The sequence below is a fragment of the Grammomys surdaster genome, unplaced genomic scaffold (assembly GCF_004785775.1).
Source record: "Grammomys surdaster isolate TR1022 unplaced genomic scaffold, NIH_TR_1.0 98, whole genome shotgun sequence".
Lineage (NCBI taxonomy): Eukaryota > Metazoa > Chordata > Mammalia > Rodentia > Muridae > Grammomys > Grammomys surdaster.
This window is the reverse complement of record NW_021604577.1, coordinates 4,479,825-4,505,429: the sequence shown is the minus strand read 5'-3', so window position 1 is coordinate 4,505,429 and position 25,605 is coordinate 4,479,825. Positions and strand designations below refer to the sequence as shown.

The 25,605-nt window shown below is 37.8% G+C and overlaps 1 non-coding gene across 1 annotated transcript; it reads left to right on the top strand.

Moving 5' to 3' along the window:
* Positions 1–14,229: 14,229 nt before the first annotated feature.
* On the top strand, positions 14,230–14,332 carry LOC114634270. The gene has a single exon (XR_003713303.1). It is a non-coding gene; the product is annotated as a U6 spliceosomal RNA (small nuclear RNA).
* The last annotated feature ends 11,273 nt before the right edge of the window (positions 14,333–25,605 follow it).

The following is a 25,605-nucleotide window of genomic DNA, read 5'->3' as shown; positions in this document are numbered from 1 at the left end:
CATAAAGAAGCCTCTCTGACCAGGGCCAAAAACAGTGATAGAGTCTCTCTTAGGGCTTCTGAATTTTAGCTTTTATTGAATTCAGTTTTCTGACTTTGCTGTTTAATTTTCTTCAAAGCATAGGTCATATTAAAATATATGTTGCTAAAATGAATATTTCCTTATGGTTTTGTCTTCCCACTTCTTGGGCTGCTTCTCTTAGAGCAAGAAGCACTACTCATCTTCATGAATGAATTTCTTCTGTCTGGAGCGGTTATAACCACAACAGTGTGTGACGTGTTATGATCTCAGCAGTGTGTGATGTGTTACGACCACAGCAGTCAGTTTGACAAGTGATAGTATAAAATTCAAAATTTGAAGTTATAAAGGAGCTTACTTTCATTTAATTAATTGAGAAAAAAAGATATATCAAACTGGAATAGATGTGTACTGATAAAATAAATCGAAGGTGGGTATATAGTCACTAAGTAAGAAAAAAACAAAATACAAACAACGAATAGTGAGTCAAGAGAAAGTTGTCATGTGATTGATTATGCTGGGATAGTGTTATGGCAAGAAAAGGGAACGGGACTTTAAATGATATTCAGTGGTGTTCTGCCATGGAAACCAAAGGGAAAATGTTTTCATATGGAAACATTAAAGAATTATAATGTTTTGAAAAAAATGATATTTTTATTTGAAAGGAAAAAGGTATTCATGCTGGATATATTCAGACATTATCTCAATGAACATTTTGACATTGACCCCTCTTTAGTATCCCATTTAAAAAAACTAAGGCATTAACTTAGACAAATTTATTTTACTTTTTGGATACTTACCCGTCTTTGAGGATGCTGCCTTAGCCAATATGTATCATCTAACTTTATTTCGGATTAAGGAGATAATGTTTTACATACTCTGTGAGGATGATGTTTTTCCTAATGAGTACTTATACCAACAGGTTCATTCAAGCTTAGCTTAATAATCAGCCTAATTAGAAGGCTCTGTTTCACTTTTCTCTTTGACCCTTGCATTTATATTCATTCCTGGTACGTTCTTTTCAGTTAAGTATTTATAAGTGTGAAGGTTTCTGCTGAAGAAGAGAAATAAATCACTTTGACTCGTCGTCTGCATCAAAAAGTAACTGGAGCCAAAGACTCGCTGCGCTCTGTGCAGGGAGCAGGACGATGACTCTGCGGTCAGTTTCTAATGAACAGTGTGCACAAGTTAGCTCCACAGCAGCATGATGAGGGTTAATAAGCATATTATCTTCCTGGCAGCCACATCACCGTCTGCCTTTGGTGACTGCGCATGGGATGGGTACCCAGGTGGGACAATCTCCAGACGGCCCCTCCTTCAGTTTCTGTCCAACACGTTGTCTCCATATTTGCTCCTATGAGTATTTACAGGAGCCTGATAGAGCTGTCCCTAGAGGTCTGCCAGAGCCTGACATATACAAAGGTGGATGCTCACAGCTAACCATTGAACTGTTCATGGGGTTCCCAATGGAGGAGTTAGAGAGAAGACTGAAGGAGCTGAAAGGGTTTACAGCCCCATGGGGAGAGCTACAATACCGACCATCCAGAGCTCCCAGGGTCTAAACTACTAACCTGGGAGCACATAGGTCCTATGGGACCCATGGTCCTATGAAGGCTGGACGCCCCAGTGTTGGGGAATTTGAGGGCAGGGAGGTGGGAGTAGGTGGATGAGTGGGGTCACATCCTCATAGAAGCAGAGGAAGGGGGGATGGGATAGGGGGTTTCTGGGTGGGGTGGAAATGGGGGAAGGGGCTAACACCTGAAATGTAAATAAAATATCCAATTAAAATGAATAAATAAATAAATAAGCATATTATCTTATGCTTGCTGCTCTATTTCTGTAGATGTTGCCATTAAGATTTAAGATGGGCTTTATATCCATGTTATCTATCTAGTACATGGCAGAGCAAAGATTTTTAAGTCAGGTTCTCTAGTTCACCTTCTGTGGTGGTTTGAATAGGTTTGGTGCTCATAAGTTTATGTGTTTGAATGCTTGACCATACAGAGTGGCACTATTAGGAGGTGTGGCCTTCTTGGAAGAGGTATAGTCTTGTTAGAAGAAGTGTGCCATCTTGGAGGTAGAGCGTTAAGGTCATATATATAGGTATATGCTATACCCAGTATAAAACACATCGCATCTCCTCCTGGCTGCCTTTGGATCAAGATATAGAACACTCCAAACCCATGTCTGCTTGCATGCTACCATGCTTCCTGCCATGATTATAATGGACTAAACCTCTTAAACTATAAGCCAGTCCCAATTAAATGTTTCTCTTTATAAGAGTTGTCTTGGCCATGGTGTTTCTTGCCAGAAATGAAACTCTAACTGAAGATACCTTCCAATCATGTATTGTGATGGTTTGGGTTTAAATATTTTCTACTCAACAAAACTTTACAATGTATGTCCTTCAAAAGTGGGAGCAGGCACCAATGTGAAAAAAAATCTGTGACAGAGAGAGAAGAGAGGTCTTGGAAGTGAACCACCGAGGTCATGTGGGTACATTCATATTTTCTTATAGTCTGCATCACTATTACAGAAGAGCAAACCTGCCAGCCACAATGAGCATTTCATTAACTTCTTACATGTAATCTTTCTTCCATTAAATCTTAGAATCTCCTCAATTCTATCTTAAAATCCAGTGAACTCCAAAGTGTAAGATTCATAAGCAGAATAATATCAGAGCTTAATGGCTGTTCCCAATCCATTTGAAGTGTATCCAACCACATTTCAAAGACAAAACAAAGCAATTTTGGTGTGTGTGGGTTGCTATAAAATTCTTAAAACAACGGGAGGATGAAAATGGATGTTTCTATAAATAGAATACTAATTTTTCTTTTTTAAGTTTTTAATATTCCACTGCTGGTTAATAGATGTGGGCCATCACTCTTTATTTAAGATGACTGCACTGATTATTTTTCATCAACTTGACCCAAACTGGAGCTGCCCGGGAAGCGGGAACCTCAGGTGAGGAATTTCCTCCATCAGAGTAGCCTGTGGGCATGAGTGTGGAACATTTTCTATATTAATGATGGATGCAAGAATGCCCAGATTACTGAGAGTAGTGCCTCCTCTGAGCAGGTGGTCCTGAGAAGTACATGAAAACAAGGCGAGCAAGTTACAGGGAGTGAGCCAGTGAGCATCATTCCTCCATTCTCTGCTTCAGTTCCTGCTTCCAGCTTCTTCCTTGAGCTCTCACCTCGGCTTCCCCCAATGCTGAACTAATCCTTATAAACTCTTTCTGCCTCAAGTTGTTTCAAGTCACTGTTTTATCACAGCAACTGAAAGTAAATTAATACAGTAACAAAGGCTGCCTCCTGTTCTCAAAACCCTAGCTACAAAGATTATATTACAAATTGAATGTGTTTAAGTGTTACCTGTCTTCAGAGTAATCCCGGGTAATGAGCTAGGTCTCACAAAACCACAATGCATGCAGAAGAGTCCACCACATTCATGGCATGTGCAATGGTACAATGGTGAATTAGACATCCTTTCTGGCCTCAACTGGTGTTATACAATGAAGGGTCTGTTGCATTTGGCTGGTCGTGTGTGTGTGTGTGTGTGTGTGTGTTATATTCATGTATGTACACATGTTCAAGTTTATATTCACAGATGTCCTCCTCAGTCCTTCTCTGTTAGACCTTGAGACATGGTCTCTCACTTAATCTAGTGCTAGCTGTTTTCTCTGCTAGGCCTGTAAGCTCCAGTGAGTCTTCTGGCTTCATGCCCATTCCTTTTCAGCAGTTGAGTTGCAAGAGACACAGGGCCTTGTGGGTGCTTTGGAACTAACTTTGGGCCTTCATGCTTGCTCAGCCAGTGCTCTTACTCACTGAGCCATTTTTTTCCCCATCCCTAGAGTCAACTCTTATCGAATGCTTCTCATCTTTCTTAGACAAAGGCATATTTTGTGACTATGGCAGAAGCACAAACAGATAAATATTTTCTGAAATTTGACTTCTTATGTCTCTTGGTAGAAGGAGGCCAGAGAGTACAGGACAATACAGAGAATACTGAGTGAATACAGCAGGGTTTGAAAATTGTCAATACTTGGTTACATGACAATATTATGTAACTCGTTTTAGCCAGACCAACCAGATAAGTAAATACAATTGAAGCACATTGTTAATAATATTGGCTTTGGTAGAGGCAATTATGTTCTTTAATTAAGTACTAAGTGTGTTGAAAGCTTCCTATTAACCAGTGAGGATATCTTTTGTGGTCAAATGGAATCCTAATGATACAATTGTAAATTTTCATCTATTTTGCCAGAGAGATAAACTAAATTGGTACTCAATAATCATAATGAATTCTGATGCTGTCTGTGGAGAACATCCATCTGTATTTTATCTTTTTAATGCTTTGAGTAAAGGTATCATTTTATAACCCAGGCTGGCTTCCACCTCAGGGCCTTCCTGCCTCTGCCTTCCAAGTGCATATACGTTCATCTTGCCCTGATAAGGTAATTAAAGTGTTACTTCCAAATGGCCATTTCTGAAATCATCATGGTAACTGGTGTGAGTACATCTGTGTATAGTGCGATTTTTCTATACTTTCAATTGCATAGGCTTTTTGTTCAACTTTTTCCCCCCTTACCACTTTTTAAAGATCCACCAGAGTTGTGAGTCTGTAAACCATCAGTAGTGAGTTCTCTTCTCAGAGTGTAGAACACTCTGCCCTTATATAGATATATTACATTTTGTTTCTCACCTGCTGATGGATATTTGAGGCGCTTTCAGTGTTGGGCTACTGTGGTTTAGGTCATCAGCATTCAAGCATTGGTGTGAATGTATGTCTATATGTTTCTAGAGATGCACATTCAGGTCATATAGTGAACATACAATTCATTTTTGAGGATTTTTTCAATGGAATTTGTCAAGTGACTCACAAGCAGTGATAAGTTTTACTATTCTGTGTCATAGGTTAAGTTGTATACCCACAGAGTACATATGTTGAAGTCCTTTCCCCACAATGTGACAGGTCTTAAAAGAATGATTACAGATGTACTGAGATGCAGTGAGGTCTTCAGTTTGACTGAAGTTCTCACAAAAGGTAAAATTTGGGCTGCAGGTTTCATATAGGAATAATGTTGTGTAAATATAGATCATACAGAGAAACTTAGGTATCTCAGACCCCTATCTTACTACTCTAGGTAGGTTTCTGTTTCTTACGTCTCTTGGCTCGACAGAACAAATTCTTTTTCAGACAGCCCAGCAGAATGACTACAGTCTGTAGTTCCAACAACACTTAGGACAGCATTGGCATGTCTTGGGGTTTGAATTTGTCTCACCTTGTGCTTACTGAGTGTTTATGTATCTCCTTTTGCCTAGTTTTAGCTAAGCTTCTTTGTGTATGTGATACTTGCAAATATTTTCTCTCAGTATGTATGCTGTGCTTTCATTTCAGAACAGTATTTGAAGATCCAATGTTTTTTAAATGTGTTTTGGGGGTATGGTGCTATGAATGTTTTGCACAACCTCAATTTGACACAGATATATTTTCTTCTGGAAGTTCTTTAGTTCATGTTTTAAAAGCAGAGCTCTCATCTGAAGTGGAATTTTAAGAGTTCTTTGGAAAGTGTTTGCTGAGGCAAACACGTGAAGGAGTGTTTTCTTGAAGTGGACACAGGGGAAAGGCTACAGGAGACTCATGAAGGAACGTTTCACTGAAGCAGACACAGGAGAGAAGATGTTCTGCTAAAGCAAGCACTTGAAAGGATTCGTGGTGAAGGATTCTTTGCTAAAGATACGCATGTGTTGCTTCACCTTACATTGCTTCGCTGAGCTCTTTTTGTCAGGATGCCATACAGAGAAACACATCAAAAAAAATTCTGGTGGTGTGCCTCCGCTTCTTGCCACTTGCACAGGCTCTGGCTGATTAGCAGAGCGATGTCAGCTGAGACAGACGCACGTGTTGAGGCAGGACTCATGGAGGACACGTGATGTTTGAAGGGAGTATAAAAGACTCAGTGGACAGTGATGGAGGCTGAGCTAGGCTTGCTTATAGAGCTAACTGTGCAATGCTTGTTGGTCTTCATCTTTGCTGAACGTTGCTTTAGTGGGAAAGGCATAGTTGACATTCCTCCTGGTCCTTCCGGCTGACTTGTGAGACTGAGGTCTGGCTGTCTCTACTAGGTAGTGCCACTATTGCTGATTCATCCTTGCTGTGCTGACTCTGCCGAACTGGACTGCTGGTGTATCTGTGAAGTGCTTGTGAGTGGACTGAGCTGCTGTTGCTCACTTGTGATTAACTGAGCCGCAGATTTGCAGACAACACAGATGAGAGTTGCCCCAAAGAACCATTTCTAAACAGGTCCACTTCTCCCTTATCCTTTTTTTTTCTACTACCTCTGGAGGGTGGTGGGCTTAAAGGGAGGTTAAAGCTTTTAAGAACCTTCATTAAAAATAGGCATTGAAAAAATTAAAATTATTGTTATCCACTGGAATTATTTGTGTGTGAATGGTGGGTGGTAAGACTTGCTGTATCATTATCTAATGGGTCCAATGCCATTTAGTTCAAAGACTGAAATTACATATATAATTATTGTACGATTTTATTAAAAACCCACTGACCATAAAAGGAGAAGTAATTTCTGGAGATCCTCTTTTGTCCCATGTGTAACTATGCTTCCCTCATGCTAATACCATGCTGCTTGGATTAAGAAAGCTTCATTAAAGTCCAAAACCAATTAGTATTAATCTTCCAACTGTTTTATTTCCTTTGGGGGAAAATGTATATTGCTATTCTAGGTTCTTTACAGATATTTTAATATCTTCTTGTCAGTTTTTTTTTAAATCTTCTTGGATCTTGGTTGAGATTTCAAAGCAATGACTGAAATGTAATATATCTCTGCTTGTCAAGTTTTTCTTAGTAGTATTCTATTTTCTTAGTAGTATTTTTATAATTTTCAGTATAAGCCTCTTTTATTTCTTATAGATTTCAGCTCATCTAATTATTATAACCCATTGGTCATTGCACTTCTTAGCTCAAAAATGCCTTTTTAAGATTGTTATTGTGTATGTTTGTGGGAGTGGTCTCAGGTTGTCCAGGCTGTCTAGAACTCGTTATGTAGCTGTATTGAGTTCTTCATATGCAGTCCAACCAAGAATATGATTTATCTTGGTTCCTCTACTGCAAGAATTTCTTTCATATTCCAAATCTTTCAAGATTATGACCTGTGGATTCCTACAGGCAACAGATTCACAAGCTGTTGTTTTAGCCTGGAGCAGAAGGTGATAAGCAGCAAACATCAACAAGAATACAAACTTTAACAATTCTTTACAGATACTCTAGCTACCTATTTCTGTGAAAGCTCAGTGACTGCCTTCCTTGGAGATTGGAAAACAAAATTTTTTGACTTTTGGGGTAAAATATAAATTCCTTGATTAAGGAAGCATGAAGACTAAATCTGTGGTAGTCTGTACATGAAGAGTTGGCTAGCATAAAGTCATGTTTGTACTAAGTACACATTCTGGTAAAGCTTGTGAACCTATAAGTTTTGCCTGGACTATCATTATAAGACATCATTCTCAGAAACTGCCAATTTACCTAGTGACAATACAGGGGTTTTGTTATCGCTCTTGATGGCCATCCTTTATTGCTGGTTATTGAGAAATAACAATTTCTGTATGGTCATGATCCAAAGAGCTCAAGACTTTCTGATTATCTAGCATGCATGGACTAATAGGTTTCCACCTTGTCTCACAGCATCTCCAAAGGAGTCAATTTCCAGAAAGCTGTGCCATCTATTTTGGCAAATAGGTAGATTAAGATATGGTGAATGAGTTTGGACCGTCAAATCAGAGGGTGTTAGGAAAGTAACTGAAATGGCTGCATTTCTTCCTAGGGGTTATATACTCATATCTAGACCTCTAAATTAGTTGGTATAATTTTATACTGAGACCCATAGACCACAGAAAATTGTCTGCTAGCTCTTTAAGGTCTAGTTAAAATGTCATTTGCCTCCTCCACTTTTTCATTTTTCCATTTCTTCTTCTAAAATGAACTTATTTATAGAGAGGATAAACAATTCTTTGTTTAAGTCAGAATTCTAGCTCTTTTCGTATTTCTTTGTATGCGTTATTTGTATACAGATGTTACTTTGCTTATGGAGGACTTGCATCCTCTTAAAAATATGGAAAGCTGAAACTAGTGTGCTGAAAATGCATCGAATACATATAACCTATCAAATATCAAAGCTTAGCAATACTGTACATGGGTCTGTAGGTCAGGGTTCTCTACCCTCACAGTTATGTGGATGACTTGAAACTGTGGGCCCTGCTATTCTGATTCATATCAAGTTGACAATCGAGTATTGTATTTTAGCTTGTTAGCTTAGTAACATTTTCATAGAATGTATGCCACTTTTGTACCATTATGAAGTAAAAAATCCTAAGTTGAAACATAATAATGGCTTAAGCTGATTTTTTTTCTCTTCAGTGAACAACAGTTTAGCTCATTATAAGTAAAAATAAATTTATAAATGGATAAAATGGAAGAATTGGGCTATTTAATCTGATAATTCTCTCCCCTTCCTTTCTGTCTTCTTTGCTAGAAATTTCAAAATTAATGTTTTGGTAGCAAAATAAAATACTAAGATCAGTGAGTTTTTTCTATGTTTTAGAGTATGCTCTTTGATGATTTGGCTTGTTTTCTCTACCTTATGACTTTACTAAGAATAATATTCTCTATAGGAAGAAATGCATGGCCTTCGGTTTGCATTCATGCATAGTCACACAGCTGCAGGTATGCCTGGATGGACTTTTTATTTGTTGCATGCATCTTTCACCTCATTGCTATTAAGACAAGTTCAGGTTGTTCTCAAGTCTAATTATTTTTTCAGAAGAGTATTGTAATTTGCTAATAAGCAAATTCATAATTAATGTGGTTCTAGGAAGTGTTTTTAATATTTCTTAAGCACTCTTCTTAATATTTTTAAAGTTAACAGTATGGCTTAAAGGGAGATATAGGCTCTATGTATAAAAGCTGAACATATTCTAACTATCGCAGCACTTACCCAATGTAGTATGAGAAAAGCAGGTTCTTGTAAATGCTGATAAATGTGGTGGTGGTGGTGGGGATAAGTGTGTCTCTTTATGTTTCTCTCAAGTCAGGTTCAAAAATCTTCTGAACAAATTGGAATTCATACTCTTAAGGAAGAAACAAGGTTGGTATTTATAAAACGGGATGTAGACTTGCTATAGGAAATGTTCGGAGCTACTTGTATTTGATGTCTTTGTGTCCCATATCACTTTAATCTTGAGTCAACCTGGTACTATGTAGACAGAACATAAACACACATACGTGATGCACACATGCTTGTCTGCACATAAAAATATAACTCATGTGCACTTGTACAAAGATATACAAATGAAGATAGAGACAAAAACATAGAGGCAACTACTATTTAGACATCTTATTTGCCAGATTTTGACTTTTCTCTATAGACGACTAATCTTTTAATTAGTCATTTGAATGTCCCCCTCCCCCATGACTCTGGCAAGATAAGAAAGACAATTTATATTTTAAAGGAACAGAATTTATTTACAGAGACAAAGAAAAGCATCAGTAAAGGTTCAGTAAAGATAAAACCTCTCAAACGTGAGGCATGTCGTCAGTATCTGAGTTTCTGTCTTTCTCGGTTTGTAACGTTCATCTCCTAAATGGGAGATGCTTTTATGAATAGAAACTACTTGTATGGATGAAAATTTCTTTTACAAATAAAGATCTAACACAGCCAAGTAAAATATTAGAGTCCTTTTAATGCATCTTCTTTTTAAAATTTTCTTAAAAATCAGAATACAAAATTTCCACGCATAGCAGAGCTCGTTTCATGAAACAAGAGGAAGCTGCAACGTCAGTTTTCTGCAGAGGAGACAGGAACACAAGAGAGCATGTGACAGGGCTCTAATGACCCAAGTGTGTCTTGTAGTGAGCTTTTGTTAAGGAGCAACTACATGCAAAGATACTATGCAATCATTAAACATGGCTCACAAAGAATAGAAGGTTTAGCTAGTACACTGCCAGGGATAGTGAAGAAGTATGGATAGAAAAATACATGGGACTCAAACAGTTTTTAGGTCTTAAGAAGTAGCACATACCATCTTCCTGATGTGGAAAGCCCAATATACATACGTTGTCCTTCTGTTCTCCGTCTGCCAAGGGGCAGAATTCTCCTTGATGAAGCAGTGTATGTTTCTTTCTCAGACAAGGCTGTTGGCAACACTAAGTAATGGATTTCACTATGGTGTTTGATAAGTATGTGGTTTTTGTTGATCTTCCTTTCTCAGTCCCTTCTCTATCCTTTGCTCCCTTCTTGCTGGTCCCTCCTCTCCATTCCTCCTTCCTTCTTATAACTCCCCTTCTGTTTTCACGCCACATGTAGTCTGTTTTTTAAAAAATGTATCCATAATCATCTTTTATAACTTCTTTGTCTGACTCTTATGGTCCCATTCTACTTTCACAACCAATACCCACCCTCCTCTAATGAATATTAAAATTAAAATCTAGGATCCACATATAAAAGAAAATATAGTGTTTGTCTTTCAGAGTCCGATACACTTCATTTAACATAATAATGTCGACTTTCAATCATTTTTCTTCAAATGTCATGATTCTATTTTTCTGAGTAAATTTTTATTCAGCCATAACTTATTTCTCTAAATGTTAGATTAGTGGCTTTGGGGTATAGCCTTTAATAAATAAGGTAAACACATTCCATGTGTCAGTTTGACCGGAGTTTATGTAACTTTAGAAATCTTAGAGCTTGCTTTGTTTTAATTCATTTCATGCTTCATTCATTTTAGAAAGATAATCTTGAGTAGAGTTTTAGAGTTTGTAGGTTGTTACATAAACCCAAATCTGGGCATTTTGTTTTCCTTCTTCTACTTTCTTTGTTTAGTCTACATTGAAAAGAGTTTCTACGTTTGTGTAATAAGGAAGTATCATGGTATCAAATTTCTAAGAAATTTCTACTAGAAAGAATAGTATAATAGACTGAACAAAGAAAACAAAGAAAGATGCTCAAATAAGAGGTCCTATTCATGACAATATGAATTGAGGCTTCTAAGCTGTCACTGATCAGTTAGAAACTCCCATCATATGGAGGGTCTTAGTACACTGAGGAAGAGGGTAGTTCACTGTGAGGTTGAGAGCATGACTTATCTACAGCCAGTGATTATTCGACCTGGAGTTTATTCTTCATAATGATGTTTCAACATCATTTAGGTATAGCAAGGAAGAAAGGTTCCCTGTGAATCTCCGAAACATTTCTATGGGGGTTAAAGGATTGTTTTAAATGAGGTTAAAATCAGAGATTATGAAGTGGGGAGTCATGATTCCTGGCCAGGTCATCAAAGAATATTATGAGTTTCTGACTAGAAATGGAACTTAGAATATTGCAGTGGATGTTTTGAGTCACCATCTGTATTTCAGATAAGCTGTAATGGCAGGAGAAGTAAGAGGAGGTACAGAGAACAAGCATCTCCCAAAGGCTTTAGATGACAGAGTCTCTGGGCACTGCTCAGAGTGATCTAGGGCCTCCCACATCAATGATCAATAAAACAAAAGTACCGTGAGCTTATCCACAGGCCAGGATGATGAGGGCGCTTGCTCAAATGAAGTTCCCTTTTTCCCAGTGTCTCTGGCTTGTGTCTCGTTGATGCAGAACTACTCAGCACACTTGATTCGTATGCTTTTTCATTTTGTAATTTGAGCATTTATGTTTTACGGAGAGCACTGTTGCTGCTTAGATCAACAAACTGCTGTGCTGTGTTTTCTTTTGAAGGCTGTATAGCTCTAGCTTTTACATTTAGGCCTGTCTTATGTTTTGTGTTCCATTCTGTTTATGGTGTTGGTTGAAGGTGACATCTCCTTTCCCTCCCTCCCTCCCTCCCTCCCTCCCTCTCCCTTTCTCTCTCTCTCTCTTAGTTCAGGATCTCACCTTGTAGCTCTGGTTGATCTGAGGCTCATTAAATAACATATTCTGGCCTTGAATTTTATACAATCATCCTGCTTCTGCCTTCCCTTCATTTTTATAAATTTATTCATCTGAAAAGCATTGCTCATCCACATTTCATAGTCAAAACTCATTTGACCAGACATATGATTATTTGTGCTCTCAGTTTTCAACGGTTTGTTTGTGTTTATGTCACTCACAACCATGCAGTCTTGGTTACTGTTACTTTGTAAGTTTAAACTCAGAAGTGCAAGTTATTTTATTTTGTCCTTTTTCAGTGAAGCCTTGTGCAGAAATAGAGAAATTAATCTAGCAAGTCATATCGAATGGAGCTTGTTTTGGCCATTCAAAGTCCCTTGATAGCCGATGAACTTTAGGATGAATTTTCTTGTTATTGCAAAACAGAAATCATTTTAGCAATGCAGATTCTTCCAGTCTATGCACATAGAATGTGTTTCTAATTATTCATATATTTTTAAATTAATTAGTGTCACTTGTTTAGACAGGGAAGCAGGGAGTCTGTGTAGTCTGGAGTTGTAGAACTGAAGCATCTTCTGTTGTCCTTGGAAAAGGGCTTGACTGTGGATCCTTTCTCAAGATGGTTCCCGAAATGGCTTAAGAAAGTACACTTGACTAGGTGTCCCATTCATTATTTTTCCAGGAGCAGTTTGTGTGGTTACTGGTAGTTCATTGATCCTGGATAAACTCATTTGAGGGGGGGAAAAAAAAAGAAAGGTCTGTTTTCAGGATTGTAAACTTGATAATTGTTTTTCACATTAATTATTAATTCATTGTTTAGCATTTCATGTGTACATACAATGAAATATGACCATGTATCTCTGGAGATGCTACAATATCCACTTTCTGCATGTCTTCCTCTCAATCTCAGCTCCTCCTCCTCCTCCTCCTCCTCCTCCTCCTCCTCCTCCTCTTCTTCTTCCTTCATCTTGTGCTCCTCCTCTTTCTTTTCCCCCAGCAAGTCCGATCTGTACTGCTCATTTGTGCATGAGTGTGGAGCCACCCACTGGAGCATGGGAAACTACCTGTGCTCTATCCTTTAAAAAGTTTCCATCCCCCCTAGCAGTATCAACCAACTGACTATAGTTTTTCAGTTAGAGCTGGAGCCTGTAGTGTACCTCCTTCACTTACGTGGGGGAATTTTGGCTGTGTTTTTAAATTTTTTTTTTATTTATTTGTGCAAGCTTTTATGCAGGTGACCACAGCTGAAATGAGTTCATAGGTATAATATCCATGTCACGTGCAGTACAGGCATTTCCTGGCAGACATTCCCATCTGCCAGCTCTTATGAAGTAAAAAAATTCTTCTCTCATATACTACAGTTTCACCTCTTTCCTTCCCCCAGGCTCCCCACACCCCCACCTTCCCTCTCTCCCACATCCACCTCCTCCATGCCCCTGGGAGGCCTGCTCTTATTAAGTTATCTTGATTTTTTGAAGACTGTTCATTTTACATATCTTGGACTCTGAAAGGTTATTTTAGACTTCTTATTTTATGATGTTGGTTTGTATGCTTTCCTTTATTTTTCTAACTTTTGTTGTATGTATGCAAATCCTCTGTAATTTGTATCAGATATTCGTAGCTTTCCTGTGTTTATTATCTACTTTAACTTTTTGACTTTTCTTTTAGATAGAATGGACTGGCTTTGGACTCCTAGTGTAGAGCTGAGGCTGGCTTTAAACTCCCTATGGAGCTTTGGCTCTCCTTGAATACCCGTGTAGCATAGATCTTTTATTGTGGTATAATGTGTATGTGTTAGCCTTAATTTCTAGAATCTTCTCTCATTTGTTATGGGTTTTCATTACTATTGATATAGACTTTGGTAGTTTGTAAGATTTTCACGTTGTTAATTATGGTTGTTTTCATCCCAAATCTTGATGATTTTCTTAAAATTTTTTATTTATAAGACAGACTCTAACTTTTTTCATTAATAGATTTATTTACATTACATCCAGATCACAGCCCCTGCCTCCTCACTGTCCCAACCCTAAAAGTCCCCTACTACCCCTACCCCTTCTCATCAGAGAAAGGGAAACCCTCCATGGGTACCACCCTGCTCTGAGACATCAAGTAGCCATAGGACTATGTACCTCGTTTCCAATTGAGGCCCAACCAGGCAGTTCAGCTAGGGGAAGGAGATTCAATGGCAGGCAACAGAGTCAAAGACATTCCCAGCTCTTAATTGTTAGGGGACCCACATGAAGACCAAGCTGTACATCTGCTACAAATGTGAAGGGGCTCTAGCTCTCTTTGGTAGCACATATACTAAAATAAATGATACAGAGAAGATTAGCATGGCCCTTGCACAAGGATGACTGTAACTTTTATAAATGATAACAGTCTTGTATTTTCTTGCTACCTGTCTTTCTTACCATATGATTTCATGTTTATAGCTGTTATAGCTCACTTATTCTCAATAGTATGCTTGAATCCCCAACATAGGTGACATGAATATGTTTTAAATATCATTTTACTTTGATTTTGCTATTTTCTCTAGCTTGCTTTTCTTTGGTTGATATTCTATAGTCACAATGTTTCCCTGTGTACATCTATGTATGGGTATTGCTTTCAATTTTACTTTTATACGGGTAATATTTTATTTTTCTTATTTTTTCTTTGTTTTTGTTCTTGAGATTTATCACTGGTATTTTCTTTTAATTATTTCTCGATTTATTTATTTCATGTATGTGAATACACTGTCGCTGTCTTCAGACACACCAAAGAGGGCATCAGATCTCATTACAGATGGTTGTGAGCCACCATGTGATTGCTGAGGACTGAACTCAGGACCTCTGGAAGAGCAGTCAATGCTATTAACCACTGGGCCATCTCTCCAGTCCCTCACTTGCATTTTCTTATTTTTTCTTGTTTTTATATCTTAGTTTAGAACAAGAATTTAAAAACTAGTATTTTACAATCAGCTTATCACACTACTTGTGACGAATGGTCACAGAGAAGTTCAAGTGGATTGAGTATTCTGAATTACACTCAAATACATGAGAATGAGAAGGACACAGAGACAGAGAAACTGGAGGGACAGCAAAGATGAGAGGTAGAGAGCAGAGACTGTGATTCATAAAAAAGAGGGGCAACATCCCATAGTGAGTTCCTTTGGTTTTCTGTAGGTCAATTTAAAGTATGCCTCAGCTTCCGATTCAATAACACTGTTTCTTCTAGTGTCCCATCCCTGACCTGTGCATTATAGTAAATATGCATTTGTTTCTCACATTCATAAAAATTAGAGGGGAAATGTATATTCCAAACAGTACTGATGAAACGTGAATTAAAAATGTTAAAATGGAAGAAAGTAGGGCTGTACGCACTGTCATAGTGATGCGCACAATGGAGATGTCTGAGTCTTAGACACCCACTTGGAAATCTCTGTCTGCATATCAAGAAGCACTAATCAAAGAGCTAAGACAGGTTATGTGTAGTCCTTGTTAATATGAGCTCATCCTAGAGAGGCCATGTTGATTTGGTGTGAGGCAGTGAGTTAATTAGTGCAGTAAATTAACATAGCACCCAAGTGATAATACTGTATCCAAAGCAATTTATTGGTGTTAATTTCTTCATTTGCAAATGGGCAAAGTTCACCTGTTGAAATAGATATTTTAACATATGCTATAAATTGCTTTTGAACTTGTACATTTTAAAAATTAGCTTCAGTTTAGTTAAATTTGAGTGATAATACTAGAGTGGAACTTTTCCTCTTAGACCAGCATAATTGAGTATTTGGGTTCGTATATGCAGTGTCAGGGCAGATGCAGAATTTTGATATGTTACTTGTCTCCTTCTGTCCTCAGCCAGCTGTTCACTGTGTTCATCGTATATATATGTGTATATGCATATGCATGTGTGCTCACACACACACATTTTACCATCATCAATAATACACTTGCTATTCATTTAACCATTTATTATAATTTGTAAAAGAATTCTATGTACTGTGTGCCATTTAGTCACCTGTGCGATTCTGTGAGGCAGGTGGCATCTCATGTCTTGAAACTGAGACTCATGTACAAAAAAGAAACTTTAGAATTCATGTCTTTGAATTTTGCCTTTCTATAGAAATAGATGTCTTGTGATACACAGATGTTATACAGCTCATAAAAGATAAGGGAGGAAGAAGAACTATTCTGAGAAAGTCAAAATTGAATATAGTGTACAAAGAGAAAAAAAGAAAACCAGAACAGTAGGGTTTGATAGAGAAAGAAATGGGAGGGAAAGAATAGGAGGGCAGGGTAAAGCAGGAAAGTCATATGGAAAAAAAAAGTCGTAAGGACCCTTTGAAAGTCATATGGAAACCTACTATTCTACAACTTCTTAAAATATATAAAAGGACTTGAAATGGAGTTACTTTGCAATGTGAGAGACAAGGACCCAACCAGACATCATATGCCACAGACTAGAAACCCAAATTTAATAGTTAAATGGATTAAGCTTAAAGAAGTTTACCGATGTGCTCAAATCCATACACCTGATGATGCGTGGAGCCATGGTAAGTGTTCACGTCTCCACCTTGTTCTACTGCTCCAAAGGGAAGAGTAATCAATACTCAATATTTCTCTCTGTGACAGCATTTGTAATAATGTTGGAATTGACAGCTGTTATTTCCACCTCCCCAATACTTTCCCTTTGTTCTGTTAACACTCTTTCCTTTCTTTTGGGAGTATAGTTCTCAGCCACTCCAACTGATCACTCAGCCTAGACATTAGTACAGTAACTAGGTATGGACCTCTGTGAGCTGAGCCAGAACACTTTCTTTTATTATGTTCAAGGAAATACGAAGTCTGTCAGTTCTTTTATGATCGTGTCAGTAGGATCACATAAGCTGAAAACTGAAACAGCCCAATAAATGATAGTGTAAGCCATGCTACTCTCTCTCAACTGATAGGAAGACACTTGAAGCAGAGAGAGGAGGCCAATATGGAGATAAGAATGGAGAGAATCCCGAAGATGGGGAAGCCTCTGAGTCAGGATTCCAACAGTCCAGTGAGCCAAGCATTGCCTCATTTGTATGAACTATGTTCAGTTGCATATCTTATACATAATACTTACAAAAGAAAGGAAGTTTAGATGCTAATTTCTTCTTTTGAAGTCCAGATAAAATGCACCTTTTTAAATTAATTGAATATAAATATAAATTAAAGAATAGGATTATTTTGTGTCCCCAACGAAAATCAATAGTATAGAAAATTTCAACTATGAATTTTAAAATCATTTATAAATGAATTGTTACTATAAAGAAGTTGCATGGGAGGAATTGGAGGGGTAAGAGAGAGGGTTTAAAATAAGGTAAATAGAGTATACTCTGTATGCTATTCTTAAAAATAAAAACTAAAACAATAGAGCATGATTTTATGTGGAAAATAACTTGAACATATAACAAAATAGGCCACAGTAGTCATATTTCATATGTTACACTTGGGAAGCTCTTCTCCTACAGCTCTCAGTCTTGGTTCAGGGGTCTGTTTCAAGTTGTGGCAAAGCTCTCTCTCCTTGACTGTTCTATCTGAAAGTACTAATTTCTTGACTCATTTCTTACTTCACGGAATAGTCAATTCAACATTATAACAGACTTCACCTACTAATCCGCTTACTTATGTACCATCATTTCCTCCAGTTGAGTATCAGTTTCATGAAAAGAGGGAGTGTTGTCTCATTAAAAGAATGAGATTTTTAGGTAGATAGACTAAGAAGCATGGTAACCATGGGCATCAAAATCAGAGCATCAAAGACAAGTTGACTAGCTTTGATTAAATCGATATCTTTCTCTATACGTCTAATTCATACCTTTCAATTTACTTTGTAGTCTGGCATGACCCTATGATGTATTTGGAAGCAAGCAGGAGTGACACATTACCTTAGAGCATGGCCAACTAAATTCCCCATACATTGAGATGCTGTCATCTTAGTGCACCTTCACTTTCCCTTTAGTGTGCATTATGGCCTTCCATTCTCTAAAGTCAACTGTACAGGCAGCATACTTATGATTGGCACCTTTTTGTGTTGCCACAAGTAAGCTCCACACTGGAGGCTAGGCAGCCTTCCTAAGAAAAGCTCCTGGATCCTTGAGGGATCATTTGAAAGAAAGCTGCCCATCTATCTATTGTGGAGATTAATTTGTGAATAAAATCAATTCCTTTACATATGAGCTATTGCAGTTAGAGAAATATAAAAGTTAAATTGCTAGTGTTCTGAATATATAATATTAAAAATGTAAATACTTATTTTTCTTTACTAATAGAAACACAAATTCACTTTCTAGTTAAAATTACCTGAAAAGGATTACTGAACTCAATCAGTGTACTATTCCATTATTTTGTAATTTTCATTGTAATTCTAATATTGTTAGTAAAATTCAACTCAAATCCCATTAAACAGCCTGGGTTGGTTGTTCCTCTAGGATGGTTAGCCTGGCTAGTCTACTGTGGAACACTCCATGACTGTGCAGGAACATTACACGATTGGTTAGAATAATTTGATTACTTCATGATCACCAACTGGAAAGTCTAGTCATAATATCATTTTGTCTTCATTTTGTCCCCTGATAATGCATTCATGAAGTCAATCAAGCTGAATCAAATCTTTCTGGGAGGCAGAAGTCTTGTAAACTGCCTCTAACACCATCTGCCACACAAAGAAAGAAAATATGGCTTACTAATTAGTATGTCATAGAAAACCCAAGAGACTGTGTGCTGGTGGTTTTGAATCCATGAACTTTTCTGGTACTTTGTCCCAAAGAGCATACAGTTGTTGGTCCTGTAACCTCGGAAACACTCATACTTGGAGCTTGACTTGATGTCCTACCTTTGTGGTCACCCAACAACTAAGGAAAAGAGATTTTGTTTTAAAACATAATTTTATGTTGTTTTTTTTGTGACTTTCACATCATGCACCCCAATCCTATTTATTTTCCAGTCCTTCCATATCTAGCCTCCATCCTTGTAACCTCTCCTACAAACAGAAACTGAAGGAGGGGTCATCTGGAGACCATTCCACCTGGGTATCCATCCTATGTATAGTCACCAAAGGTAGATGCTGATGCCAGGAAGTGTATGCTGACAGGAGCCTGACATAGCTGTCTCCTTAGGGGTCTTCAAGAGTCTGATATATTCAGAGGCAGATGCTCACAGCTAACCATTGAACTGATCATGGGGTTCCCAATGGAGGAGTTAGAGTGAAGACTGAAGGAGTTGAAAGGATTTGTGACCCCATGAGGAGAGCAACAATACCAACCAACCAGAGCCCCCAGGGTCTAAACCACCAGCCTGGGAGCACTTAGAGAGGGACTTATGGCTCCAGCTATATATGCAAGGGAGGATGGTCCTGTGAGGTATAGGTGGGAGAGGAGATCCTTGGTCCCATGAAGGCTAGACGCTGTGTGTGGGGGGATTCGAGGGTGGGGAGGTGGGAGTTGGGGGGTAGGTGAGAGCACATCCTCATAGAATCAGGAGGAGGGGGAATGGGATAGGGAGTTCCTGGTCAGGCGAGGGGAATGGGGTAAGGGGAGAACATTTAAAATGTAAATAAAATATCCAATAAAAATTAAAAAAAAAAGAAAATAGAAAAAATAAAAACCTAAAAGCAAAGCAACTCACTTACCTTGTGATGGAAGCTGCTGTGTGTCACAATGTGTCACATGGTACACCCTTCTGTCCACAAATCTTTACTTGCAAAAGTTCATTGCAACGAGTCATTGGTCTGATTTGAGACCTCTGGCTTCTGCTACACTGTAGATACTGGACCTTCACTAGACTTCTTGAGGTATTTGAAATAGTCTGCTGTTGCCCAGTGTTGTGGAGATCCTGTAGCTTTGGTTCTGCAAGACCAAACTCTTTATGCTTTTCAGCAGTTCATAGATGGGGCAGATGTTGACATGGGCCAACTCAAAGCCCTGGATGAGGATGGTAGGTGAGTTTGTCAGCCTACTACCTGTCTCACACTCATGTTACCAGGCCCAGATTTCCCTTGCTGCCCAGGTGGGGACAGAGCCAGCTCTCCCGTGTTCACACACTTGGAGACATTTCTTGTATGCAACCCCAGAGATGTTCCTCTATGGGACGGTCTGGTTGTCATCATAGTCTCAGGTGGCTGTGCGGGCTTCTTATGTCAGGCTGTTTCTTGCTGCAGCTCATCTCTGGTTCTGTCTCTCTTCATAGTGCACAAACCAGTCTGCTTCTTTTTCCCATCTGTCCGCTACACACTTGATCATTGTACTGAAGCCCATTAGCTTACCTGCTCTCATGCCTGCCTGCCTGTCAGTGCAGTGCTGTCTTCTGCCTGCCTGAACCTCAAGTCACCAGCAGGTCTCTGCCGGTTTTTTTTTCTTTAAACATATATATGGATTGCATTTTTAAAACTGAAGTAATTCAGGCTTGCTCAAATCATAGTCAAAACCACTGCTCCTTGATTCCTCACAAGTAGCCACTACTAAAATTCACTTATTTTTGGTCTCTTTTAATTTGAATTTATTTTCATTAAGGTCTGAAGACTCTTGCTCTCTGATCATCAAATTTGGTTGACAGATATATTTGGAGAAGCAGTTTGTTTTGATGACTGAATTTGACCAACTGGTACAATGGCTAGAATGATGTCACTCCTCTGTGGTGATATTCTTCACAGAAGTCACTGGCTTCCCTGTCTTAAGAGTGTGTCTATATAACTCCTTCCAGAATGTTGGGCAAGAATGGATCCTCAGGGCCCAGTATTCAGTATGTACATTTCGCTGTATCCTCTGGATTTCAGATCTTAAAGTTCTTCTGTATGTTAGTACTCTTGAGGCACCAGGCTTGGTTGTATTTAGTTCATATTATTTACATTAAATTTCTTGTCTTAAAGACAGAGATGGGGATTACTGACTGCTGGGTAGTTACTGTAGGTCATGGGGAAAGGCAGTGTTGAGAACTGACATTTCCCCTGTGTTGTCGGCACATAATCCTTCAGAAGGAAAAGAATAAAGTTTTACTCTAGTTCATCTGGTTATTTTGCAGACTTAATTATTTCCCATGCTGGAATTAGCATAGATACACATACAAAAATGCAATAGAAATGTGTGAAGAGGAATTTTTGCCTCATGATTAATCTCACGTTTATTGCTGTCAGACTCTATTCGCTGAATGATATTTTATAATATATGTTAGCAAAAGGATGACAGCTACTATCCAGGTACTGGATTTGTTTGTTTGGGACCCCTTCCTCAACAGAATTGGAATTTGATTTGATGAGAATATTTAATGCTATGACATTTCTCTATTGAATTTGGAATAACCAACTCAGGGCTTTCTTGTGGAAACATGTATTACAGACAGGTAATTACTAGGGAAAACTTTAGTGGTATACTATTCTCATGAAATATTAGACTGTTGTCTGTGGATTTGCTATTGCTGGAGACAGTGGAACACTTTCATTGGTGATTCATAAAGTTGACACAATAATATGAAATTTCAGAAGAGTGAGGATAATATTGCACACACCTCATTGTGCTTTGTCTAAATCAGCACTGAGTTGGGGAATGTGATGCAAACAGACACTGTAAAACTCTAATTTGAATAGGGTGGTAGAAGAGTTATTTTTGTTTGCATATGCTAGCAATATGTACTATTTGCACTAAAAACAACAGAAAATTATGTTGGTGATAAAAGTAGAAAAATATAATCTGTATCCTAAAAAGCTGAGCAAGTTTTAACTATTTAATTCTTATTTCAATCAAATACCCTTCTAAAGTAAAAGAAATGAGAAGTCACAGGTAAGAATATCTTATTTTGGAGATCCATGTTCAGTCAATGTGTAAGTTTGTTGTTGAAACTTGCTGAGATATTAGTAACAATGTCTATGAGATTTCTATTATTGCATTAATAAGCTTTCACTTCATTTTACTATGACACCAGATGAGCCTCTGGATAAGTAGCCTAAAGATCTATATCAGCTCTCTATTCCTGCTGTTTTAACTTATCTGAAATTCAGTGGCTTGAAAGGGAACAAATATCTTACCTCATGGTTCAGTAACTATTGTACATGACAGAACACTGGTCTGAAATTCAGGTGCTGTAGGACTGGATCAGTCCCCTTGAGACACTAGCATAGCATCTCCTCTTCAGTGAATACTGGTTTCCTAGTTCCTTAGTTTGAAACCCCTTCTCAGTCTTTACAGCCATCCACATAGCATCTTTCTGCTGTTGTTGTTGCCTCTTCTTGGGGTAAGAAAAGTTCCTGTTTCCTAAGGACTATATGATTAGGTTAGGGCCATCTGGATAATTCAGAAAAATATCCCATATCAAGGTCTTTAACCTGAATCATATTTGAAGGTCTCCTTTTCCACACAAAAAGTAACATCAAAAGGTTCTGGTGTGCATAACTGAGACTCCATCATTCTGCCTATCACAGACTCTAATCTTGGATTCTCTGACAAAGCATAGATGCAAACCCAGTATCACATACAAATCTCATATCAACACCATAGCTCCTATAAGGTTTTGATAAAGGCATTGATACCCTCCCATAAAGGTATGGAAGGTATCCCACCCTGACCCATGTATTTGAAAACTATGTATTGAACTTCTATTGTATTTTGAGAACTTAGCTAAAATCTAACAAACTCAAATTCAAAATAGAGATCATTTCCTTCAGAATTTTTCAGTATGGTGAAACAATGAATAAACAATGTAATAGATGTAAGTACAAGGTAACATCGAATTTTATGAGATACCCACTACATATTGAAAATTTGGGCATGGTATTGAGAAAGAAGGAGATCTAGTTGCTTTGAGTACTTTGCTTAGAAGGACTGTGTGTGTGCGTATGTGTATGCATGTGTGGAGTTGTGTAGAAGCTTAGAGTAGTGACACAGAGGCATTGCATTTAGGATTGTGTTCTGATGATAGATAATGGGGATTCAAGAAACAAACAAGAATTCTGCTTTCATGGAACTCAAAATAGCTGGGTTCTTTACGAGCTAAAAGAACTAAAAGTCCCAATTTCATAGATTTAGCAGCAATGAGAACAATTTCAGAGCAAAGGAATGAGTACGAGTGAGGAGAGTGGGGAAGCACAGAGACATCGAGAAAGTTGATACTTCTATCAAGCTGGTCAAGAGGCCTCTTGAAGCTCCCCTTTCAGTCCCTAGAACATTAAAGAAGGCAATGATGCTCCAAACCTGGAGAAGTCTGCTCTTGGGAACAATGTTTAGGCATACCTCAGGGGAAGTCTTGGTTGAGTAGTTTAAGTATTGAGTTGCCTTTGAGTTGGACTTAGGTTTGGATAAAGAAGTTATTTTGTAAAGATTATAAAGAGTTCTAGAAACAAGGAAGTAAGCTTTATTGAACTCAGCTTCAGTTGGCAGAAAGGACGGATTTGAAGATACGCTCTTTACCCTTAGTTATCAGACTATGGTGCACTTTATGCCCACTGGAATGTGCACTGATTGCTTGTCACTGCAATTTCCAGCAAGATTTTTTTTTGTGGATGCTTTTAGCTCTCATTCCTCCCCACCAGCATTCTGATGTCATCCCCATGTAATAAAGTACGAAAAAGCACACAAAACACATTACAGCACAATATAACACCACACAACAATATGTATTGGGTCATATGCTACCAACATCCTTGGTGTTCCCAAACAGAATTTATGAACTGTGCACAAGTTTCTAGACATTACTAAAATTCAAGACAGGCCAAGGACGTCAGGGAGACCCACCTTTTCCGTCTGTCCGTGTGTCCTGCTATACTGCATTCTGCACTTTGTGTTTCTCAAGTCTGATTTTGTGCTTTCATCTATCTGTAATTAACTCAGTTTAGCTTAATTATTGCTTCATTGCAAAGACTTCAGACAGTAGTATCAGTCCTGTCTATTGTGTTAGTTATGAATTGATATGAATATGACATTGACCAAATCATTAAATACATTTAAAAGAAGAATGGAGGGAAAAAATTAGAGCTTTGTGTTTGTAATTGGTGTGTCATAAGAAGTAGAATTATTAAATCCTTTTCTCATTTTGAAGTTTTAGAGGACAGGAACTCCAGAATTTTCTAATGGAATTAGGTATTCTTGCAATAAAATATGAAGAACATGTATGTCATTATATTATAAAGATTTGCAATTATGCCTGGATATCTGCTAAGGGATTACATGTTTTTAATGAAGTGCACATTGTCTGTGTGCAAAGCAATAAAAATGAAAACGTTATGGAAATGAAAATTTAATATATATGATAATACACATAAATCTATTTAAAAAAAGCAGAATTAATTATGATTCTGTACCCAGAGGGTGAATAAAAATGAAAAGAATTAAGAAATACAAAATTCATTTTATAATTACTTGGGCATAGTAAAATCAGATGTCAGTTTTCTTAAAGGTCCTGATAACTTATAAAACATTTTATGAATATGCAAACAGGAAATAATGTTAATTATAAGCAATACTTAAAAGGTAAGAAAAAAATTCCATGCTGTCTTGGAATAACAGTAATTACATTTCTAATTAACTCATGGTTTCATTTTGAAAAGTAATCACAATTGTGTTTGGAAAACATTCAACTGAAAGTTGAAGATATGCCTAAAGCATTTTGAAGCTCGAGTGGCTTTCAATGTTGGGAATGCTCTCAAATGCATGTTAGAAAATCCACATGACACTGAATGATTTCCTCCCTCTTGGGGGTTAATAATTGGAGAAGTCTGATAGGTTACTGGTCTATGTATGGATTGCCTTATTTATAATACAGTGTAAAAAATTTTTTGTTGTAAAAATGTTGCTTTTATTGATAGATTTTTTTCCCCTATGATAAATAAAATAATGTAAAGAAACTCCTTCTTCTGTCTTTCTGGGGACTGAGTGTCTTACAGTCTTAGACTCCCTAGATGGCACCTCAGGATTGTTTCATGTACATGGTCTCAAGTTCAGCAGAGGACAGCTTAGCACCAATTCTGTGGGCACTATAACCCTGACTAACAGAGGGTATGAGTGGTCAAATAGATATATTTGAGAATGGTCATATTTATAGAACTGACCAAAATGTTTGGCTTTCTGAACATTGGTTTGTCCTTGAGATAGTCTGTACATCTGCAAAGCACTCTTAGTAATAATTACTTTAGTAGATTCTATTATATGTCAAGGCTATTAATGCTGAAATTTCATTGACTAGTTCAAGGTTCTAAATTAGAGTTTTTGTTCAACTCACTATCCCATTTCAGAGAAGGCCAACATGCTGTCATTAGAAGTTGTAGAAGCTCTAGGGTATTTAAAAGACTTAATTTTTCCGGAATAATACAAAACTTCTAAATTATCTTTTGTTTTTATGTATCCATATGTGTGTGTATGTACATGTGTATGTGTGTGTGGATGAAGACCAGACGTGGACACTGAGTGTTTTTCTCTGTCTCTTTCCACCGTATATTGAGACAGAGTCTCTCACTGAACCGGGAGCTCACCAATTCAGCAAGAGTAGCTGGAACTCTAGGAATCCTTCTGTCTTTATAATCCCAGAGCTCAGCATTACCACAGCAGCTTTTTATCATAGGTTCTGGGGATCTAAACTCAGATCTTTATATTTGAACAGCAAGATTGAGCTATTTCTCAATAGCTCAATTGAACATTGCTGATTGAGCTATTTCTTCGTCAT